Source organism: Nicotiana tomentosiformis, chromosome 11 (genome assembly GCF_000390325.3).
Source record: "Nicotiana tomentosiformis chromosome 11, ASM39032v3, whole genome shotgun sequence".
Taxonomy (NCBI): Eukaryota; Viridiplantae; Streptophyta; class Magnoliopsida; order Solanales; family Solanaceae; genus Nicotiana; species Nicotiana tomentosiformis.
Genome location: NC_090822.1, coordinates 25,384,739 through 25,407,185, shown reverse-complemented (window position 1 = coordinate 25,407,185; position 22,447 = coordinate 25,384,739). Strand labels below are relative to the sequence as shown.

At 37.5% G+C, this 22,447-nt stretch overlaps 1 long non-coding RNA gene and 1 pseudogene across 1 annotated transcript; both read right to left on the bottom strand.

Moving 5' to 3' along the window:
* Window positions 1-8,970: 8,970 nt before the first annotated feature.
* On the bottom strand, window positions 8,971-9,549 carry LOC138901159 (receptor-like protein EIX2; annotated as a pseudogene).
* A 9,184-nt stretch (window positions 9,550-18,733) lies between these two features.
* Window positions 18,734-20,020, bottom strand: LOC138900819 (uncharacterized). Its single transcript, XR_011412135.1, has 2 exons — window positions 19,723-20,020; window positions 18,734-19,017 (listed from the first exon to the last, which is right to left on the bottom strand). It is a non-coding gene; the product is annotated as an uncharacterized lncRNA (long non-coding RNA).
* Between the last annotated feature and the right edge of the window lie 2,427 nt (window positions 20,021-22,447).

The following is a 22,447-nucleotide window of genomic DNA, read 5'->3' as shown; positions in this document are numbered from 1 at the left end:
TGAGCACCTAATTTTTGACTATATTTAAAATTTTCACCACTTTTATTTTTTAGTATTTAAATAGTTTTAAATTTAATTTTGATATTTTAACTTTCATATTATTTTTATTAGTAGGCTTTATTAGAGAATATGTAATATTTTTAACAAACTCTATTACGTAGAGGGCGGAAGAATTTATTTGAATCACAGACCAAATCTAATAAAATTACTTCCTACCTTTCCTACACTATATCTTTGTCCCATCACCCACCTACTACACTATTCACGTGTCTCATCTCACTCCCTTTCACTATTCCCTTGTCATATCACCCACCTACTACACTATTCACGTGTCACTATTCCTTGTCCCATCGTTCATTTTCAATGCTCCTCCTCTCATCTTTTTTAATATATGTACACACACAAAAAAGAAAAAAAAAAATGGATGACCTCCTTCCCCTGCAAAAAACGCATCAAACCTCCATTAACACCCACCTCCAAATCAGCCTCAAACTACCCTTAAATTCCAGCCCCAAACTCAGCTGAAGACAACCCCCAAACTGCCACCCAAATACCATGTAGGGCATCATCTTTAGCCACTTGTTTGACGCCAAAAATCCAGTAAAAATCCAGCACCCTTTTAGCTACAAAAACCAACTGAAACTATCCCCAAAATATAGCAAACAATAGCAACGAATCTCACCCTGAATTCCAGCAAAAAGCAGCCCGAAATTACAGCAAAAGCTGCCCAAAAATGCAGCAAAACAGCTGCAAAAGCTACCTCCATTAACGCCAATTATTCAGCTTCAAAGCTGCCGCAAAAACGCAGTGATTCTCCCTCCAAAAACCAGCTCGCAAACATCACAAAACCAGCTGGAAAAAGCCACTCTTGGTCGCTAAAATCTGAGTGAAAATAGTCCGGGAAAAGTCTCCAACGAGGTCTAGGTTCGAGGTTCCGGCGTACGGTTAGTTACGAGTTGACGACGAAGGTCTCATTTTTTTTATGAATCTCTTCACTTTGAACGAGATTATGTACGAGTAGGAGATTTTTTCTTATCAATATATTTGAAAACCGTTGCATATTCAAGGTCTGTTTCCGGGCAGGTAAAACTTTTAGCTCGTTAAGGTTTTCCCTGCCCCGCCTCTCCCTGTCCCATTTGCATCCCTAAGATTGAGAATTTCAGGTTCTCTAGTCTCTTAAGGTTGAACAATGAAATGTTGGTATTTGACTTCTACCAATATCATTCACACTAAGCTAAGTTCCAGTTACTTTAATTCAAGTGCTGATACTCAAGTAGCGAGGGACTGAGTTACCTGTCAATCTTGGAACAAAACAAGCATTGGCTGAACACGAAAGCTTATTGTTTAGATCAAAACATATACTCACTCCGTTTCAAATTAGTGTGTTACAAAATAAATAACACATTTCTAAATTTAGAAATAATTCAACTTTAAACTCTTCATTTTATCAATTTTACCCTTAATGAGAAACTTTTATAACCACACAAATGTTATGGCCCCACTAAACTTTTACCCCTTTTTAAGACCACAAGTTTTAAAAGTCTTATTCTTTTTCTTAAACTCCGCGTCGAGTCAAACTAGCTCGTCTAAATTGAAACGGAGGGAGTAACATTTACCAATTTTGCTGTTACATTTGATGCTAATTGACAAAGTCATAACTGACAAAATGCAAAAGTTGAAAAACCAAACAAGGAGAAATCTGACCTATATATCATTTATGAGAAGCTTCTAAAGCATTAGACACCAACTTGACCGGTTCCTACATCTGTTTTATCTCTTTCAAAAATTTTCAGCCTTAGCAACAATGTTTTAGTACTAGGGCTGAACTGTTGGGAATAACCCCCACAGAAATAATATTCACGGTAATAACAACGGAATAATAACGTAATGTCGAGATACGGTAATCAACAAGAATAAAAAGAACAACAAGGACACAAAGATTTTAACGTGGAAAATTCTTCTGAATAAGGAAAAAACCACGAGCCCGAGAGGAGCAAAGTAATCCACTATAATGAGGAATTTTACACTCAGTAGTCCCGAGTAAATACTCCAGAAACCACTATACACTCAAAAGAAATAATCATCTTTTGAGATTTTCACTTCACTACAATATTCCTCACACTCTCTATTTTTTCTCACAGACTACACCGCATGTTAATACCTCACGCTGCTCTCTATGCTCTCATTGGTGTGTAGAATGAGAGTCGAAACTCTCCTTTTATAGTGTTGAGCACCCAATCTTCCACCAATCAAAACGATTGGTTATTGCAATTGCAATTGCAAATTGCTTTGTCAGACGCCTACTATTTTTGACCATTTGCACATTTGCAAATCAAATCCAAAATAAGTCATAATGGAATCTGACACTTTTCCTTCATTTTTTTTTTCTTTTTTCATTTATGGGGATGGACCCCACAAATCTCCCCTTCACCTGAAGGAGATAACACTGGACTTCTAGCTTGAGTGCATGCCGACAAGTTCTTTGCACAATTCAAACTTGTCTCTTGGTACCACCTTGGTCAGCATATCTACGGGATTCTCACTTGTAGAAATTTTCAAGACTTTTAGAGATTCATTCTGATATCTCACGTCGATGTTTTTGGTCTTTGCATGGTACATGGAGTTCTTGCTAAGGTTTATTGCACTTTGACTATCACAATAGACGACATACTCCTTCTGATGCAATCCAAACTCTTGAAGGAATCGTTTCAATGATATTATCTCCTTGCCAGCTTCAGTAGAGGCAATATACTCCGTTTCAGTTGTAGAAAGTGCGACACACTTCTGCAACCTCGACTGCCATGATATAGCCCCCTCTGAAAATGTAAACAAATATCGAGTAGTGGATTTTCTGTTATCAATGTCACTTGCCATATCAGCATCTGTATAGCCCTTCAAGATTGGATCAAATCCTCCAACGCACAAAAAATCTCTCGTTATACCTCTCAGGTACTTGAGTATCCACTTGACTTCTTCCCAGTGTTCTTTTTCGGGATTTTCAAGAAACCTGCTAACAATACTAAGTGCGTGGGCAATATCAGGTCTAGTGTATACCATTGAATATATCAAACTTCTGATGACAGATGAATAAGAAACTTTGGTTATGCTATTATTTTCCTCCATTATTGTAGGACACATCTTCTTGCTTAACTTCATATGACTAGCAAGAGGTGTGCTGACTGGCTTAGAATACTTCTTGTAGAAGCGTTCCAGTACACGTTAAATGTACTTCTCTTGAGATAGCCACAACTTTCTGCTTGTTCGCTCTCGAACTATCTTCATCCCCAGAATTTTTTGTACTGGGCCCAAGTCCTTCATATCAAATGACTTGGACAAATCACTTTTCAACTTCGCAATCAATTCCTTGTCTTGTCCTACAATCAACATGTCATCCACATAAAATAATAATATAATAAAGTTATTATCAGAAAATCTTTTGAAGTATACACATGGATCAGAATAGGTCTTAATGTATATTTGACTTTTCATGAATGAGTCAAACTTTATGTACCACTGCCTTGGTGCATGCTTCAATCCATAAAGACTCTTATTCAATTTGCACACCATGTGTTTCTTTCTAGATACTTCAAATCATTCTGGCTGCTCAATATAAATCTCCTCTTCCAAATCTCCATGAAGAAATGAAGTTTTCACATCCAACTGCTCCACTTCAAGATCCAAGCTAGCTGCTAAGCTCAAGATTATTCGAATAGAAGTCATTTTGACAACATGTGAGAAAATTTTGTCAAAATCAATACCTTTCTTCTGTTCAAAGCCTTTAACCACCAATCTATCTTTGTATCTGACCAGCTTGCCCTTTCAATCTTTCTTGAGTTTAAAGACCCGCTTTCATTTGAGTGGTCTTTTACTCTTTGAAAATTCAACCAACTTGTACGTGCCATTTTTCAGTAGAGATTGCATCTCTTCTTGCATGGCTTTCATCCACTAGTTCTTTTCTGGATGAGACATCACCCCCTTATGACTTTCTGGCTCCCCCTCATCACTGATGAGGATAACTCTGTGGAAGGGTACCTGCATGACTCTACCCTTGGCCTTTCCAATCTCCTCAGAGGTTGAGGTTGTTCTTCTCCCTGAGTGGGGTACTCCACTTTCTCGACATCATCATCAAGTTGCTACCCTTGCTCAATAACCTTATCAGGTTGCTCCCCTTGCTCGGCAACCTCTTCGGTCCTATTTCTGTATTTGTGGGATTGTTAGAAGTAGAAGGAATGGTAACAAGGTTAGGGATTATACCATTCTTGGCTTTCTATAACATATCATCAACAATCCAACTTCACTTTCTCGGAAGATTACATCTCTGCTTCTGATGACCTTATTCTTTACAGGATCCCACAATCTGTATCCGAACTTTTCATCTCCATATCCGATGAATATACATGGAACAGGTTTATCATCCAGCTTTGTTCTCTGCTCCTTTAGTACATGTGCAAAAGCTCTACAACCGAACACCTTCAGATGCGAGTAGGACACCTCTTTGTTGGTCCAAACTCTCTCTGGGATGTCAAACGTCAACGGAACTAATGAACTCCTATTGATCAGTTAGCAGGATGTCTGAACTGCTTCACCCCAGAATGACTTAGGCAGTTTAGCCATTCTGAGCATGCTTCTCACCTTCTCAACAATGGTGCGGTTCAGCCTTTCGGCTATGCCATTGTGCTGTGGGGTTCCAGGAACTGTCTTTTCATGTCTGATTCCTTAACTTGAATAGTAGTTTACAAATTCCCTTGAAGTATACTCACCTCCATTGTTACTTCGGAGATGTTTTAGCTTTTGTCTTGTCTCCCTTTCTACCAGAGCATGAAACTTCAAGAAAACTTGAAACACCTGATCTTTGATTTTCAGGATATAAACTCAAAATTTACGTGAAGAATCATCAATAAAAGTAACGAAATATTTGTTACTGCCCTTCGATTCAATTTTTATTAGACCACAAACATCAGAATATACTAAATTAAGCATATTCAATTTTCTTTCAGACGATGTCTGAAATGAGACTCTATGCTGCTTACCAAATAAACAGTGGTCACAAGGTTTTACCGTTGTACCTTTGGCAAAAGATATGACTGATTTCCTGGCAAGAATCTGCAATCCTTTCTCGCTCATATGACCCATTCTTTTGTGCCACAAATCTACAGAAATCTCATCTTGTGCCGCGCTCAATTCACCTCGGCATATTTCTGCATTTGTCCTGTACAACATGCCACGAGCAATTCCCTTTGCAATCACCAATGATTCTTTGGTGAGTCTCCACTTTTGATTTGCAAAATAGTTCTCGTACCTATTTCGGTCCAAAGCAATTCCCGAAATCAAGTTCATCCGCAAATCAGGTACATGTGGCACGTCCTTTAGAACCAATGTGCATCCGACATGTGTCTTGATACAAATGTCACCAATTCCCACAATCTTTGAGTAACCTGTGTTACCTATTCTCACATGCCGAAATCACCTGCTACATATCTGCAAAAAAGATCTCTTACCTGTGTGACATGGTAAGATGTCGTTGTGTCAACCACACATTCCGACTCTGGATCTGTCAAGTTCATGCATTTTTCTTCCTCATTTATGAAGAGAACAACATTATCATTATTTTTCACCATGTCAGTTATGTTGTCGTTATTCTTCTGGCCACTGATTTTACCTTTGCCCTTCCTTGAATTTGGCCAATATCTTTTGAAGTGACTTGGTTGATCACAATTGTAGCAATTTCTGGCTCTTGATTTGGATCGCTTCTTAGACTTCCCACGAGCTTCGGATCTACTATAGTTGCTTGAACTCATTTGATAACTTCTGCCTCTACCTTCTATGATGAGAGCCTATCATTAATTTTCAGGCTTCTTTCTCATCTTCTCATTGAGTAGAAGAGCCGATGTGACATCTTTTAACTCAATGGTAGTCTTACCGTGCAGGATGGTTGTTGCCAAATTATCGTACGAAGATGGCAACAAGTTCAATAGCAAGATGGCTTTATCTTCTTCCTCGATTTTTACTCCGAGGTTGGCGAGCTGTGTGATTAGTTCGTTAAACACATTTAAATGTGACAAAAAATTCGTACCTTCACCTATGCGTAGGGCGTATAGCTGCTTCTTCAGGTATAGTTTATTTGTCAGCGTTTTGGACATGTATAGGCTTTCCAACCTTATCCAAATACCACATACAGTGTCTTCATCAATGATGTTATTTACCACATTATCTGATAAGTGCAACATGATTACACTACCAACTCTTTCATCCAAGTCAGCATAATTCTCAACTTTTATGGTATCAGGCTTTTTGGCATTAACATCTAGTACCTTGTATAATCCTTGTTGAATGAGCAGATCCCTCATCCTTCTTTGCCATGTTGAGAAACTGATATCTCCGTTGAATTTTGCTACCTCGTACTTTACTCCAGACATTTTTATATTCACCGAGTATAGTACTACCAACAGTGAATAGTATTTCTGTGAACGAGTTGAACCGGTGTGCTTTGATACTAGTAGTTGGAAATAAATCCCCCACATAAATAATATTCACGGTAATAATAACAGAATAATAATGTAGTGCCGAGATACAGTAATTAACAAGAATAAAAAGAACAACAAGGACACAAAAATTTTAACGTGAAAAACCCTTCTGAATAATGAAAAAATCACGGGCCCGAGAGGAGCAAAGTAATCCACTATAATGAGAAATTTTACACTCTGTAGTCCCGAGTAAATATTTTAAGAACCACTATACACTCAAAAAAATAACCCTCTTTTGAGATTCCCACCTCACTACAATATCGTTCACACTCTCTATTTTTTCTTACAGACTATACCGCATGTGAATACCTCACACTGCTCTCTATGCTCTCAGATATATTTCTCTCTCAGTTTGGTGTGTAGAAATGAGAGCAGACGCTCTCCTTTTAAAGTGTTGAGCGCTCAATCTTACACCAATCAAAACGATTGGTTATTGCAATTTGCAATTGCAAATTGCTTTGTCTGATGACTGCTATTTTTGATAATTTGTAGATTTGCAAATCAAATTCAAAATAAGTCATAATGGAATCTTACACTTTTCCTTCCTTTTTTTCTTTTTCATTTATGGGGATGGACCCCACATGAACAACCGCTGAATGAGATAAACTGGGATGCTACAACACCACACTATCCTTTCTTGAGCTAACCAGCCTAATGTAGGTTGCAAGACCAGAAAACGAAAAGGTAAGATTAGGAGTTATAGAAAATGAAAGGTTATCATCTTCTTTTGCCTTTAATTGAGTAAAGAATTTAGACACTATACTTTTTGTATATAAGACTAAAAAAATCAGCATTATGTAACTCATAAATGTTATAACATGCACGGCGAAAGAAAGCATAAACACGGGTATCACAAATATGTAATCTAGATAATGATTGAATTACGGAGATTAGAAGCATTAACCTTTCGAAACTGTTGCACAACTCGTTCACAAAGTAAGAATCCAGGACTGCAGTCTTCTGCTATGTTCCTAGTAAAGCCTTGGACGAAAATATTTATGTGGGCAAATAATACTACTATGAAGAGTGAGTTATTAGGTAAAACTAGTTTTCTACTTGTAGACCCGAAATTAAGCCAAAAACTAGACCAAAGTCGTGTAGGATTCTGCTAGTGTGTAGAATCCTAGTCCAGCTCAAACATAGAGCTTTTCTCCCAAGTAACTGTTTTCCCAACACTACTAACAATCAGGTTTTAGCGACAGACAAATTTTGTAGCTAAACAGAAAAATCCGTCGCTAATCTCGCTAATCTCATTTAGCGACGAATTAGCAACGGATTATTAAGAAATTGTGCTAGCTAGAGCGTTTTAGCGACAGATTAGCGACGACGTTCGTAGCTAATTCCAGTTTTTTTCGTAGTGCAAGTATGTTATGTTTTTTATTAATAAAATAAACTTTATAAATTAGAAACAAGAATCAAGAGATACACAAAGTTGTACTCACATATTTTATTAATAAAATAATCTTACATGTTTTATTAATAAAATAATCTTTCTTTACATTTGTCTTGTGATGATTGCAGTTATTAATTTCTGTATACTAAATTTGCCGTGAATAGGAAGCTCGTCAAACCAATATGATTGGTGGAATATGGTATTGTAGTTGGTCACAATTTTGTCAAAATGCCTATGATTAGAGTGAAAGTGAAAATGCTATCTATGCTATATTCTAAACATGCTCCTCATATGTCTACTCAATGTCTAATACTTCAGCATTCTCTCTTCAGAAATGGAACTTCTATATTTCCTCGGTTATATTTTGTGTAAGTCTAGCTTTTTGGAAACATCCTTTCTGCCTTGTTGTTGTTGTTCTAGCTTTCACCAAGATGGAAACGAAACATTAGAAATCCAAAGGGGGATGAAGAGAATTTACATGTTCGCTTATTGCCCGTGTAGGAGAGAGACACCACAACAAGAGAATAGGAACCCTTAAGGGAGGAAATCAAGTTACCTCCTGAAAGTAAACAGGTACATTGGAACATTACGGTTATGAGGCCCTTAGCTTTCCCTTCAGTCTTGCAAAGGAGACTCTTGATATCGTACCGAACCAATTCTTCGCGTCTATTAAGAATATCAAGTTGGCATTCCTCCAAGAATGGTTGACAATTAAACAGCACAAGATTCCCCAAAATGCAACAAAGAAACCTAGCACTATTGATATATAAAACTTCAGAGATGGAAAATCCTCATCATCACCATGTTCTTGAGGATTCATGTTGCTGCTATGATCGATACGAGGGCTAGGAGGAGCATATCCGGGACATTCTTGGAGAGGAGGGCCACAGAGTTGGGCATTACCACTGTAGGATGATCTATCAAAACTTTGCAGTTGGAGCTATTATCGTCCAGCATCCTAACCTAAAGCGGCACGGGGTTTGGAACATGGTTGATGGAATTCTTCCTGATAAGTGGTTGTTTGACAAGTCCAACACACTAAGAAAAGTCAAATTAATTAGCAAGGCCCTTAGGTATCATACCAGAAAGCTGGTTTCTTGACATGTCAAGTGATTCCAACATCTTCATTTGACCTATTCCTTCAATGATACTTCCATTCAGATCATTTCTTGAAAGGTTCAAAGATTTCAATCCTCTCATTTCAGCTATCTCTTTAGGAATACCTCCGACCAATTTATTACTTGAAAGATCAATAGTCTTCAGATATAATAAATGTTTCTTGTACTCAGCCTCCTGGTTTTTCCATTGAACCAATAAATAGCATATTTACAAGTATGAACGAGGAATATAGTCATACTGTACTGAAAAATTCATTGACTCACCAGAACCATTTTCTTGATGCAATAAAGTAAAATTGTTGAAGCATTGCAAAATTTTCCCTGATAATCCATTTGCTGAAAGGTCCAGTATCTGAAGAAATTGAAGCTGACAAATGATCGATGGAATGCTGCCATAGAATTTGTTGAACCGTAGGCTTAGAATGCACAAGTTGAGTAGATTAGTTCCTATCCATGCTGGAATTCTTCCTGTCAAATTATTCCCTCCAAGATCCAAGATTTGCAATAACTGACATTATGAACAAACCGCATTTGCTTGTGGAGCGAGATGATGATTTTCAATTGGTGAAACACACAGATCCTTGTGAGTATTACTGCGGACTTCGATTTTCAATGTGGATGCCTCGAAGAGAATGAGATTGCTGTTAGGAAAATACGGAGGGAAAATAATAGGATGATGCAGATTCTACATTCTCAAACTTGCTTGGGAACAAGCCGAAGCAACTAATCGATCTTTAGCAGAAGATGAGAAACGAAACGTGTTAGCCAGAAAACTACCTTTCCGAGGATGACATGCCCAACGAAAACTCTTTAAGTTCTTAAGCATGTGTTGTGTCGAATATTATGTAATCCTATTAAGTTTTATAATGAAAAAAATCCATACATTATAGCACCAAATAGAAGTGAAAATATTACACTAAACATTAAAATAATAGATAAACATAAAAGCAGCACAATAATACATATAATACTAAACACACATACAAAATAAAACAATGCACAAATACATAGCAACAACTATTATCTCCGATTCTGTTGCGCGCATTCTTGGTTGGGGCAACCACGCCTATCATGCCCTGTCTCTCTGCAGATTCCACAAGCTTTTGCCTATGTTGATCTTCCAACATAAATCTTGTTGTGAATACATGTTTTCTTTCTTCTGCCTTTTTTGCGGATTAATGTTTCATTGCATTTCATCTTAAATGGCGGATTTGGCTAGTAAGCTTTATCACCAAGTGGTTGAAATGGTGCTCGATATATCTCAAAGTATTTCGCCGTGCTGTAGTATTCATGCACTAGATCGTGTGCGATGAACATGGCATGTGGTAAGCTTGCCACTTTCGACATTTACATGTCCTCCTTGAAAAATTAATAACATGCTTTCTATCACCACGACCTTCATACCTCCATGTTTCAACCTCGAATACACTTGTTTCTCTAATATAAACTTTTTAAAACTTTTTATTCACTATTAGAGGCAAACTCCATAATTTCACAGTTGTTTTCAGTCTCTCCTTGGTGGGGAACAACATTCCAGATTCAAGAGAAGTTGTATTATCATCCATCCAAATTTTGCAACAAACACCCTCTGACTCACAGGTAGATGCAAACACCTCTAGACGCCCCTGAGTATCATATAAAAATGGAATGTTCTCCCTATGAAATGGTTGTGTCTGTTGTACATCATCGACTTGCAGTTGGCTATCATCGTCAACATCCTTATAAGAACCAGAGTCATCAACTTCATCTGACTCATATGCATCGTTAACGTTCGGGACATCACCGTCAGAATCATCACCCCCTTCGTCGACACGAGCCAGCTTCAACACGAGCCAGTATATCTGAAAATATTAGAATCTGTGGGATTTCATTATTCTCAAGTGTATTGTTGGTTCCTGCACCAAAACTATGATAATGATAATTTTCAGTGGAGAACGGTGTGCCAAAACTAGTAGAAAGGTTAAAAAACCTTGACCTACTTTCTAGTAGGATTTTTCTAAACTCTCCACTAAATCACTGAGCCAAAAACTACATTTACAAAATACTTTTGTAAACCTAGGATTAACTCTAATCCCGTTGTGGCAACCAGCCTCTAACTGCTGCGACAACTTCAAGTTAACTCTAACTTGAATACTCTGAGTACCTATTACAATTGCCTTTAGATAAAGCTGAAAGGTACAATATGAAAATACCTACTACAATTGAACTAGAATAAAAGACAGACACTTGGAGCTGGTTCTTCTATCTGATTCATGTAGCTTCAGGTTCGCACACTTGAATCACACACCAACTGCTTGCAAAATGCCTTGCTATTTTGCTCTCAATTCACGTTTAACTTCTGCTTTTATGTGTCACTTGTAGAATGAGAACATCCTGCGATTTATAGAGTTAGTAGAGTAGAAAACAACTAGAGTTCTAATGCTACTCTTCCTTGGTAGAAGAGTTCTAGTTAATCTCAACTCCTAACTCCTTCCTTATCTTGGATAATGTTCTTGTTGAGTAAGGAGTCATTTTCCTTATCAATTATGCAATCTTTTCGATCAGGAGATATCTATTATTATGCCAGATTTCGTTTATCTCCTGCATGTGCATCTCACGTGCTTTGAATCTGCCCGTGTCTATGCCTACCAGTGATGGACCTGGTTCATCCCTGAGTTCCTTTGTCAATCTTCAAAACTATCCTTTACTTGGGCCAACAAATTTCCCCTTTTTGATGATGATAAACTTTGTGCTTCCATAAGCTTAGGGCCTGTTTCAAATTAGCCCAACATCAACACAATGTTAGAATAATTTTCACTTATCATCAAGGACCAGGTTCATTAGGTTATAAACATCACTGTTCAAAGTGTAAAGCACAACCTTTTTCCCCCTTTTGGCATCATCGAAAAGTTGCATAAAAAATGTCAGATAACCAGATTTTAAAACTTACTCATGGCCACTGGGGCTACTTCAAATGCAATCATGGATTAATCATCATAGATCAAGCTAAGAATTTTAACCATCAAAGAAATATAAACAAACAGTTAGAACAAAAATAATGAATTTCATTGATGATTGATACGATTCTTCCACAAAGCATAAAAGAAATAAAAATACTGAAAATATGAGCAAACAAAAAATATCCCAAACTAGGTCACTGAAAGGTCTACATTGGGCTAGAAGATTAAGGCTTGGAAGAACTGGGGCTTGGTTTTTTTGGCTTGGAGAAGTTTCAGCATGTCTTGAAGAATTCCGTCATTCTTCTCCTTTTCCCTTGCTAGTTCAGTTCTGAGAGCATCTCTCTCAGACTCTACCTCAGCCAACCTTTTCTTCAGCCTCTCAATCTAAGCATCCTTAGCCCCACTTTCTTGCACCAAGGCTCGCACCTTGCTAATCACTGGTACCTTCTTAGATGAACCAGGTTCTTTAGGAGTGACATGGACTTCATAGTCACAAGCAGGCAACGTATTTGCCCCAAAATGATCCTTGCTTGTACCAACCTCCCTTTCTTCTTTGGATTATAACTTTCAGTCACTCTTTTCAGTAGGTCTGTGAGGGTTTCCTGTTCAGATGAAACAAGTTCATCTATATTTTTCCCAAGTTGAACCAGCCCTTCAGCGGCTTCGCCAGACCCACTTCCCCCTGTTTTCTTTACACTCTCCTCTACTCCAGCAAATGTTTCTTCCCAAACAACCATTGCACCTGTGTCTTTGGTTAAACTCACAGGAGTGGGTGAAGAATCAATCACTCTTTTACCCTTTCCCCTCACAGCACTTCGAACACCCTTGCTTTCTTTTTCTTTTCCTTTTTTTATTTTTACCACCAATTCCTCCAGACTCTATAGTTTCAACACTTGCTTTAAAACCTACTAGTACAAACCTATTCTCCAAATTTGTTCTCTCCCCGCAACAACCTTGCGAGCAAGCATCTTTACTCTTTTCTTAGAGGTTGGGGTGGTGGAAGGGATAATAGTGGATGTGAAAGTCTAATCAAACTGAATTTCAGTTTTAAAAATACTTTGGAGTGTATCCCTAGAATCTAGGTACTTCAATTCGGTTGGGACTCTTTTGAACAGAATTGGTTCACTTGTAACGGATAAGTCCAAAAGGAGTTTGGAATTAAGTAGGACTCTGCTTATGATCCAAATATTATTATTTCAAATTATGCATAGTGTAGAAAACATACTGTGTTATCTTGATGAACCAGGTTCTTCACTGATAATTCTCTTGTGTAAGTCTAAATTTGCCAAAATAGAGAAAATATTATTAGAGATTAATGAGTCATTTTAACACATGGCACAAGAGTATACTATTGAAAGTATGAGTCTGAGTAAAAATTAATCTAATTATATACACATTTTAAGATTTTCTAACCAAAACCAACAATTTTTATTTTTATTTTTTAAATTTCTTTTTCAATTTTTTTTTCGTTGTGAATTCTGGACTGATCCTTTTAGGTGATCTTAATCATCCCTAATTCTAACCTATTCCTTTCAAAGTGATCTCTACTTAGGGCTTTTGTGAAGATATCAGCTATTTGCTTATCTGTAGTACAAAATTCCACAGTGATCAATCCCTTTTCATAGTTATCCCTCAAAAAGTGATGCCTAACATCAATGTGCTTAGTTCTCTTGTGATGAACCGGGTTCTTGGTCATACTAATAGCACTAGTGTTATCACAAAAAATAGGGATACAACCAACATCAATTCCAAAGTCCATTAATTGTTGTTTGATCCACAACAGTTGAGCACAACATGAAGCAGCAGCAACATACTCAGCTTCAGCGATAGATAAGGCCACTGAATTTTACTTTTTGGTGGCCCAAGACACAAGACATGAGCCAAGAAAGTGTACCATACCCGAGGTGCTCTTTCTATCCACAAGAAAACCTGTATAATCAGCATATCCCACAAGATTTAAATTACTACCTTTTGGATACTAAAGACAAAGATCAGTGGTGCCTTTTAGATATCTCAAAATTCTTTTGACAACAGTCAAGTGAGACTCCTTCGGATTTGCCTGAAATCTTGCACAAAGGCCTACACTAAAAATAATGTCAGGTCTACTAGCAGTGAGATACAACAATAAGCTAACCATTCCCCTATACAACTTCTGATCGACAGATGAACCAGGTTCATCCATATTCAACTTTGTAGTTGTTGCAATAGGAGTGTCAATTTCTTTGGAATCTTCCATTTTAAACCTTTTAAGCAACTCTTTTACATACTTCTGCTGATGGATCATAGTTCCATTTGAATTTTGTTTAATTTGTAAGCCTAAAAAGAAATTAAGCTCATCCATCATGCTCATTTCAAATTCACTCCCTATTAGTTTAGCAAAATCTTTACTTAACTTATCAGTAGTTGCTCTAAAGATTATATCATCAACATATATCTGAACTACCAAGAGATCTTTACCTTTTTCTTTCAAGAACAAAGTATTGTCAATTTTACCTCTTTTGTAGTCATGCTCAATCAAAAACTTCGATAATCTTTCATACCATGCTCTTGGCCCTTTCTTGAGCTCATAAAGTGCTTTGTCAAGTTTGTACACATGATCAAGACTTTCCTTGCTTTCAAACCCCGGAGGTTGCTTGACAAACACTTTTTCCTTTAGATAGCCATTAAGGAAGGCACTCTTGACATCCATTTGGTGAATGGTGAATTCCATATAAGCAGCAAAGTCTATGATGAGCCTTATTGCTTCCAACCTTGTGACTGGAGCAAAGGTTTTATCATAGTCTATGCCCTCCTCTTGGCTATATCCTTGAACCACCAATCTTGCCTTGTTCCTTGTAACTTTTCCATCTTCATCAAGTTTGTTTTTGAAGACCCATTTTGTGCCAATTACTGATCTGTCCTTGGGTCTTGGTACCGGATGCCAAACTTGACTCCTTTCAAATTGGTTGAGTTCATCTTGCATTTCATTTACCCAGTCTGCATCCTGCAAAGCCTCAACTATATTTTTAGGTTCAATAAGAGATAAGAAGGCGTCAAAAGCACAAAGATTCTTTAATGAAGATCTGATTTTGATTCCAGAGGTTGGATCAGTGATTATGTTCTCAATGGGATGAGAACTTTGATACTTGTAAGGTTTCACAACCAACTGGTTTCCCCTTGATGTTCCTTCAGTGTTTTGTTACTGTGGAACAAGTTCATGGACAAGTTCCATTGAGGTTTGAGGATCATTTCCTCTTTGTTCTGTTCCCCCTGTCATGTTGCTTTGGGTGGAAGAACCTGTTCCATCACCTGTTCCTTCTTCCAGTGCAGCTTTAGTTTGGGCTGTGGTTTCATTTAAGTTTCTCACCAGCCCAATTGCTTCATCATCATGTTCCTGTCTCTCAGAAAGAATGTTAGTTTCATCAAAAACCACATGAACACTTTCTTCAACACACATAGTTCTTTTGTTATAGACTTTATAGGTTTTGCTATGTGAAGAATATCCCAAGAATATTCCCTCATCACTTCTGGGATCAAACTTGCCTAGGGAGTCTTTACCATTATTGTGCACAAAGCACTTGCATCCAAATGCCCTAAGATGGGATATATTTGGTTTTTTCCCTTTAAGTAACTCATAGGGAGTCTTCTCTACAAGAGGTCTAGTCATGCACCTATTTATGATGTAGCATGCAGTATTTACAGCTTCTGCCCAGAAGCTATGGGGCAGTTTACTAGAAAGAAGCATAGTCCTAGCCATATCTTCAAGTGTCCCATTCTTTCTTTCAACTACTCCATTTTGCTGTGGAGTCCTAGGAGCAGAAAAATTATGATATATGTCATGCTCATCACAAAATTCAGCAAATTTAGCATTTTCAAATTCAGTGCCATGATCAGACCTAATTGATGCAAGTTGATTACCTAGTTGTTTCTGAGTTTTTCTAACAAAAGAAGTGACCATGTCAAATGCTTCATCTTTAGATGTTAAAAATAATATCCCAGTAAACCTAGAGTAATCATCAACAAGCACCATCATGTATCTTTTACCACCTCTGCTTAGTGTTCTCATTGGACCACAGAGATCTATATAAACCAGTTCCATCATTCTGGTGGTACTTACCACTTTCTTGCATTTAAAAGAGGATCTTACCTGCTTTCCCCTTGCACAAGCCTCACAAACTTTATCTTCCTTGGACTTGATATTAGGCAGTCTTATCACCAAGTCTTTGGAGGCTAATTTGTTGAGTTGACTCAGACTGGCATGTCCAAGTCTCTTGTGCCAAAGGAGGGGATCATTGTCTAACACACTTAAGCAAGTGAGTTTATTTTCTGACAGTGTGGACAGATCTACAATATATATATATATATACTGCTCACTCTTTTTCCCTGCAAAACAATTTTGTCAGTGGTAATATTAATCACAAAGCATTTAGTAGAGGTGAATGCTACCAAGTTACTGATACACTAATTAGACTGTATTTTAAGCAGTCAATCAAATAGACATTCTCAATCGAGTGATAGTCAGTCTTACCTACCTTACCAAACCCAATGATGTCACCTTTCTTCCCATTTTCAAAGGAGACATTACCTCATTTGAGGTCCTCAAGTGAAAGGAACTGGTTCTTGCATCCAGTCATGTGCTTTGAGCACCCACTATCCATGTACCATATTTGGTTGCTCCCCTTCACTTGGACCTGCAAAAAGAAATGAGAGGTTAGTCTTAGGAACCCAAACTAGTTTGAGTCCCTTTTTATAGGAAAAAGGATGAATCACATTATTTTTAGCCCAACTTGGTAGTCTTTTCTTCCCTTGATCAAACTTTTTATTCTTTTGACTAGCCTTTTTTTTTTGCAGTGCATTCACTTTTATATTGACCGGTCTTACCATAGTGTGTGCAAATTTTGTTCTCAAGAAGTGTGAGATACTTGCTTTTGGGATCCCATTTAGGTGGCAGATTCCCAAAGCCAATTCCTCTTCTATTGCTACTATGATGTTCCTGTAGCCATGACAGTGCATCGGAGGACCTGTTCCATTTACAAGTTTTGTCTAGTTCATGCTTGACCTTGCCTAGATCCTCTGTCAAAATTCTTACCTGCTCATCCTTCTTATACAACTCATCTTTTAGTTTACCTACATTTTCTTCTAGAGTGAGTTGTGTGCAATCAGCTGTCTTCTTACTTGTTCCTAATTTCAGTTTTAGGTTTTCAGATCTACGTTCTAGGACATTTGATTCAAATACATGAACCTGGTTCTTTAGTGCAGTATTTTCACTTACAGTCTCACTAACTCTAAGTTCCAGGTTCTTACACTTTGCTTTTAAAATCACACATTTCTTAGACAACTGTTTCTTTTCATTTTTTATATCCTCAGATTCATCAGTGAAATCTAGAAGTAACTCAGATAGCCTTTCTTTAGACAAAAACATAATCTTGTCTTTTAGATGGATTATACTTACTTCAGATTCCTCATCGGATTCTCCAATTGCCATAAGTGCTTGTTCATCTTCATCTTCATCATCTGAGTCCTCATCTGAACTTTCTCCCCAAGCAGCAACCATAGCCTTTGTTGATCCTTTGTTCTTCTTGGGATGAACCTGTTCCTTCTTTCTGTTTCTTCGTTCAGTTCTTTCCTTCTTCCATTCAATTTCCCATTGGGAGCAGTTTTTGATATGGTGATCAGTCTTCCCACACTTGTAGCAACCCTCATTGGTCTATTTTTCAGGAACCCTTGGTTTGTTGTAGCCTCCACTTCTTGAAGAACCCTTTTCTCTCATTAGGTGCTTCTTGAAGTCCTTTCCGATCATAGCCATTTCATCATCCTCTAGATCAGAACCTTCAGTGATTCTGAGTGCCAGGCTCCTTTCCTTCTTGGGTACATCCATCTTCATGGTTTGCCTTCTAAGTTCATAAGCAGTGAGATTTCCAATTAGCTCATCCAACCTAAAAGTGGCAATGTTCTTTGATTCCTGAATAGCAGTGATTTTGCTCTCCCATGAGACTGGCAGAACCCTTGTCAAAATCTTCTCAACTTTGTCTTCTTCAAGAATAACCCTTCCAAGAGACTTAAGTTCATTTGTTAGTATGGTGAACCTTGTATACATCTCTTGGATGGTTTTCCCTTCCTTCATAGCGAAATTCTCATATTGAGAATGTAGTAAAGTTCCTCTGGACCTCTTCACCTGAGGTGTTCCTTCATGAGCCACTTGCAAAGTGTCCCAAATTTCCTTAGCAGTAGTACAACTTTGAATTATGTTGTACTCATCTGGACTGAGTCCACAAACAAGCCATTTCTTGGCTTTAGCATTCTTCTCCCATTTCTTCAAGTCATCAGTAGTGCAGTCAGCTCTTGTTTTTGGCACCTCTTCTATTTCGGCATTTATCTTCATGGTAGCTAGTGGACCATCTGTGACGATGTCCCATAGCTCATAGTCTTCTCCTATGATGTGATCTCTCATTCTGTTTTTCCACCAAGAGTAATACTGGCCGTTGAAGAGTGGTGGCCTAGCAGTGAATTGCCCTTCCCAGTTTCCAAGTGGTGCACTCATCTTGATCTTCTCCTAAGGTGTTAGCCTCTTCAAGAATAATGTCACGCCCCAAACCTGGGGAGGCGTGGCTGGCACCCGGTGCCATGCTGGCCCGAGCGAACCACTCTGTAACTCATGATCGTTCGACCAACACTAGAACATACATAGGTCGAGTTGGTTGAACTCATTCCTTTTGTATCTATCATGGGCTAACATGGCCACGACTCATAATGTAAAAGCGTAAGTGGGAAAACACTGTATCATAGAAACATTTTTTTTTTCTTAAAACATAAATACATATGGGCCGTCAAGGCCTCTGACATACTGTACAAAATGAACCTCTGTCTACAAAGCCTCTAAGATTATTTGACATCAAATGGGATAGGGTACCGGCATACCCATAGGTCTGTAGAAAAACTCTGACACGATGACTCATAGACTCGGTTGCACTCCGAATGAGGTGGAGTCTTACTGATCCTTCGCTGAATGCCAATTTCGTATACTATGAGGGCTCGTCAAACTGATTCTACCCGTCTATCAGGACCTGCATCACGACATGCAGCGTCCACAAATAAAAGGGACGTCAGTACGAATAATGTACTGAGTATGTAAGGCAGAAAAGCATAAGTAAGAACAGTAATGTAAACAGGGATAGAGAATATACAACCTGTGACATCTGGTTACCTCTGAGGGCTACTGGCATGAAATACATGATACATACATATATATACATAAACTTTTAAAACATACGCCTTTGTGGGCATTACCATCATCATATCGTACCCGGCCGTAATAGGCTCGGTAAAACGTCCGGCCATCATAGGGCTCGGTAGAATTGTACCCGGCCACGTGGAGCTCAGTAAAACCCAACTGATTAGTGGTTGCACAATAGGTGCCGTACCCGGCCGACTATAGCGCGGCTCGGTAGAGTAAAATAGATACATATATATAATGCATGCTGGACTCATTGAAATCACATTTTGAACCTTTCGGAGTGACGTAAGGTCGGTATCCTTCGTACACGTTATTAGGATTAACTCTTCATCAAGAATCTTATAAGAATCGGGAACTACCAATAACATTGATAATATAAGAATAAAAGAAGTAACATCATTATCAATCATTTCATAAGAAAGGCAGCAATGTAAGTACTGCTAGCTTCTACGAGTAGAGTATCTTTGGGAGCTCGTTCATTATATTATGTACAATCGGAGTCGTGCAAAAGAATGAAGGGGATAGCCTCACATACCTGAACCCATTAAGCAATTGAGACTTGAGCCGCATGAACCAGTGAGATAGAAGGTAGTGTTGTCAACTAGGGAATTATCAGAAGGTCACGTAACTCATCTTTTGGCAATGAGAAATTGAAAAAGGAAACAACATATCATCAAGATTAAAGAGGAGTTTATGGTTCCAAATGGTGTTGAGATTCTCAGGGACTGTCCTGGTTTTGGTAAGTTGGTTTTCAAAATCAACTTCTACAAATGGACTGACTGATCCTTCACCATCTTTGGACATAAGATCATGAGCATCTATTACTTCTACTACTCCTTTCAAGATATCTTAAACTCAACTCTCAAGTAACCAGATTCTAATATTTAACAAAGACAGTAGTAAGCTAAAGGAAGGAAGTAAACAACTTTGTGTTTTTGTTTTTTTTTAGTGTGTAGTATCAAAGTGCATTGTACAAGAAAAGAATGATTTGAAGAAGAAGTTGTTGAATAGTTCTAGAGGAAAGATTCTATGAAACGGAAATGGAGGGAAAGGAATAAATTTTTGGCAAAGTTACGACTGACTAAGAAATATAGTCCATGTGTTATCTAATTTGGTTGCCTAAAATGAAGAGTCATCATTTAATAATGCAAGGCTGCCGCGTTGGTGATTATCCATCGCCGACATTTAACCGACATCTTAATTAATTAATCCCTAATTCCTTAATTAAATAATTAATTTCTCATTAACCAATAATCAACCAATTATCTCTAATTACTTAAAATACTACTCACTTTTAACATACTTTATATAACTTAATAAAATATACTTTACTATCATGGTCATGTGGTACCATATAAAATAAATACCTACACTATTATTTTTATCAAAACATCCATGTAAAATACATATATTTTCTCAACTTATAATTTTCCTAATCTCATATAAAGAGTACAAATTCTCGTACGCTTAATTCTTAAAATGGTAAAAAGATAACCTTCTTTTCTTGTGAGAAAATAACTTCTATTTTTACAATAAAGAAAATCTCATAAACTTTCTTATATTATGTGTATAATTTACCATATTCGAAAATAGTAATAATGGTAACTATCCAAAATTATACTTATAAAACTTTTACTAAAATACTCCACTTAAAAAAAAAAATACCACATTAACATAATATCTAACGGTATCAATGCTATTAAACTTACGGAATCTTACGGTCACAAATCCTCTATAGAAAAGTACGGGATGTAACAGATAACCTGCTCTGATACCAATTGATGTTTTAACTTCAATACCACATAAGAGGGGGTTAATTTGTGTGGTGTCTAATTTTTCACGTGCACAGATTATAAAAGGACCCGATTCTTCTATGTGTTCTTTATACTACTGTTGCGGAATAATAAATACAGAAATTAAACAACACAAGTATTTTACGTGAAAAATACCTGGCTCAAAAGGTGAAAAAACCACGACCTACTTCCCAGTAGGATTTTTCTAAACTCTCCGCTAAATCACTGAGCCAAAAACTGCATTTACAAAATACTTTTGTAAACCTAGAATTAACTCTAATCCCGTTGTGGCAACCAGCCTCTAACTGCTGCGGCAACTTCAAGTTAACTCTAACTTGAATACTCTGAGTACCTATTACAATTGCCTCTAGATAAAGCTGAAAGGTACAATATGAAAACACCTACTACAATTGAACTAGAATAAAAGACAGACACTTGGAGCTAGTTCTTCTATCTGGTTCATGTAGCTTCAGGTTCGCACACTTGAATCACACACCAACTGCTTGCAAAATGCCTTGCTATTTTGCTCTCAATTCACGTTTAACTTCTGCTTTTATGCGTCACCGGTAAAATGAGAACATCCTGCGATTTATAGAGTTAGTAGAGTAGAAAACAACTAGAGTTCTAATGCTTACTCTTCCTTGGTGGAAAAGTTCTAGTTAATCTAAACTCCTAACTCCTTCCTTATCTTGGATAATGTTCTCGTTGAGTAAGGAGTCATTTTCTTTATCAATTATGCAATCTTTTCGATCAGGAGATATCTATTATTATGCTAGATTTCGTTTATCTCCTGCATGTGCATCTCACGTGCTTTGAATCTGTCGGTGTCTATGCCTACCAGTGATGAACCTGATTCATCCCTGAGTTCCTTTGTCAATCTTAAAAACTATCCTTTACTTGGGCCAACAGTTACACAATGGAACAAGCACCACAATGATATCTAACTGTGTCAGTTTCATAAATTATCTCACCGCCCCAGTACAACATAACCCTTACACGCTAATTAGTTGACATTTTAAAACCTATAGAAAGTAGTAATTATAATCAATAAATAATACCAACATTTGGCAATTAGATTACAACTATGAAAATAATACTAATCTTTTAACAAACTTTGGTATATTCAAACACACCATACACAGCATGAAGTAGCATCGATTATATATAGAATTCAAATGCATGTATTCTAGCATTTTTTTCTAACAAAAGACACATTCAATACGCAAACCTTCCATTTTTCACGGAAGGCGCAATCTGACAATGAATCTTCCGTAAAGCTGTAGCGTCAGACATTTGCCACATCGATGTCAGCCGATTGAATATAATTACAACTGAAGGCGCGTCATCACGTTGAGCCTTCTGTATCAATAAAAAATGCAAGGAAGATGCGTCAGTTAATAAAACTTTCAGTTGATTTTAAAATTTTCTTTGAAGGTGCGATTACTCAGCGCGCCTTCTTCTCAAATT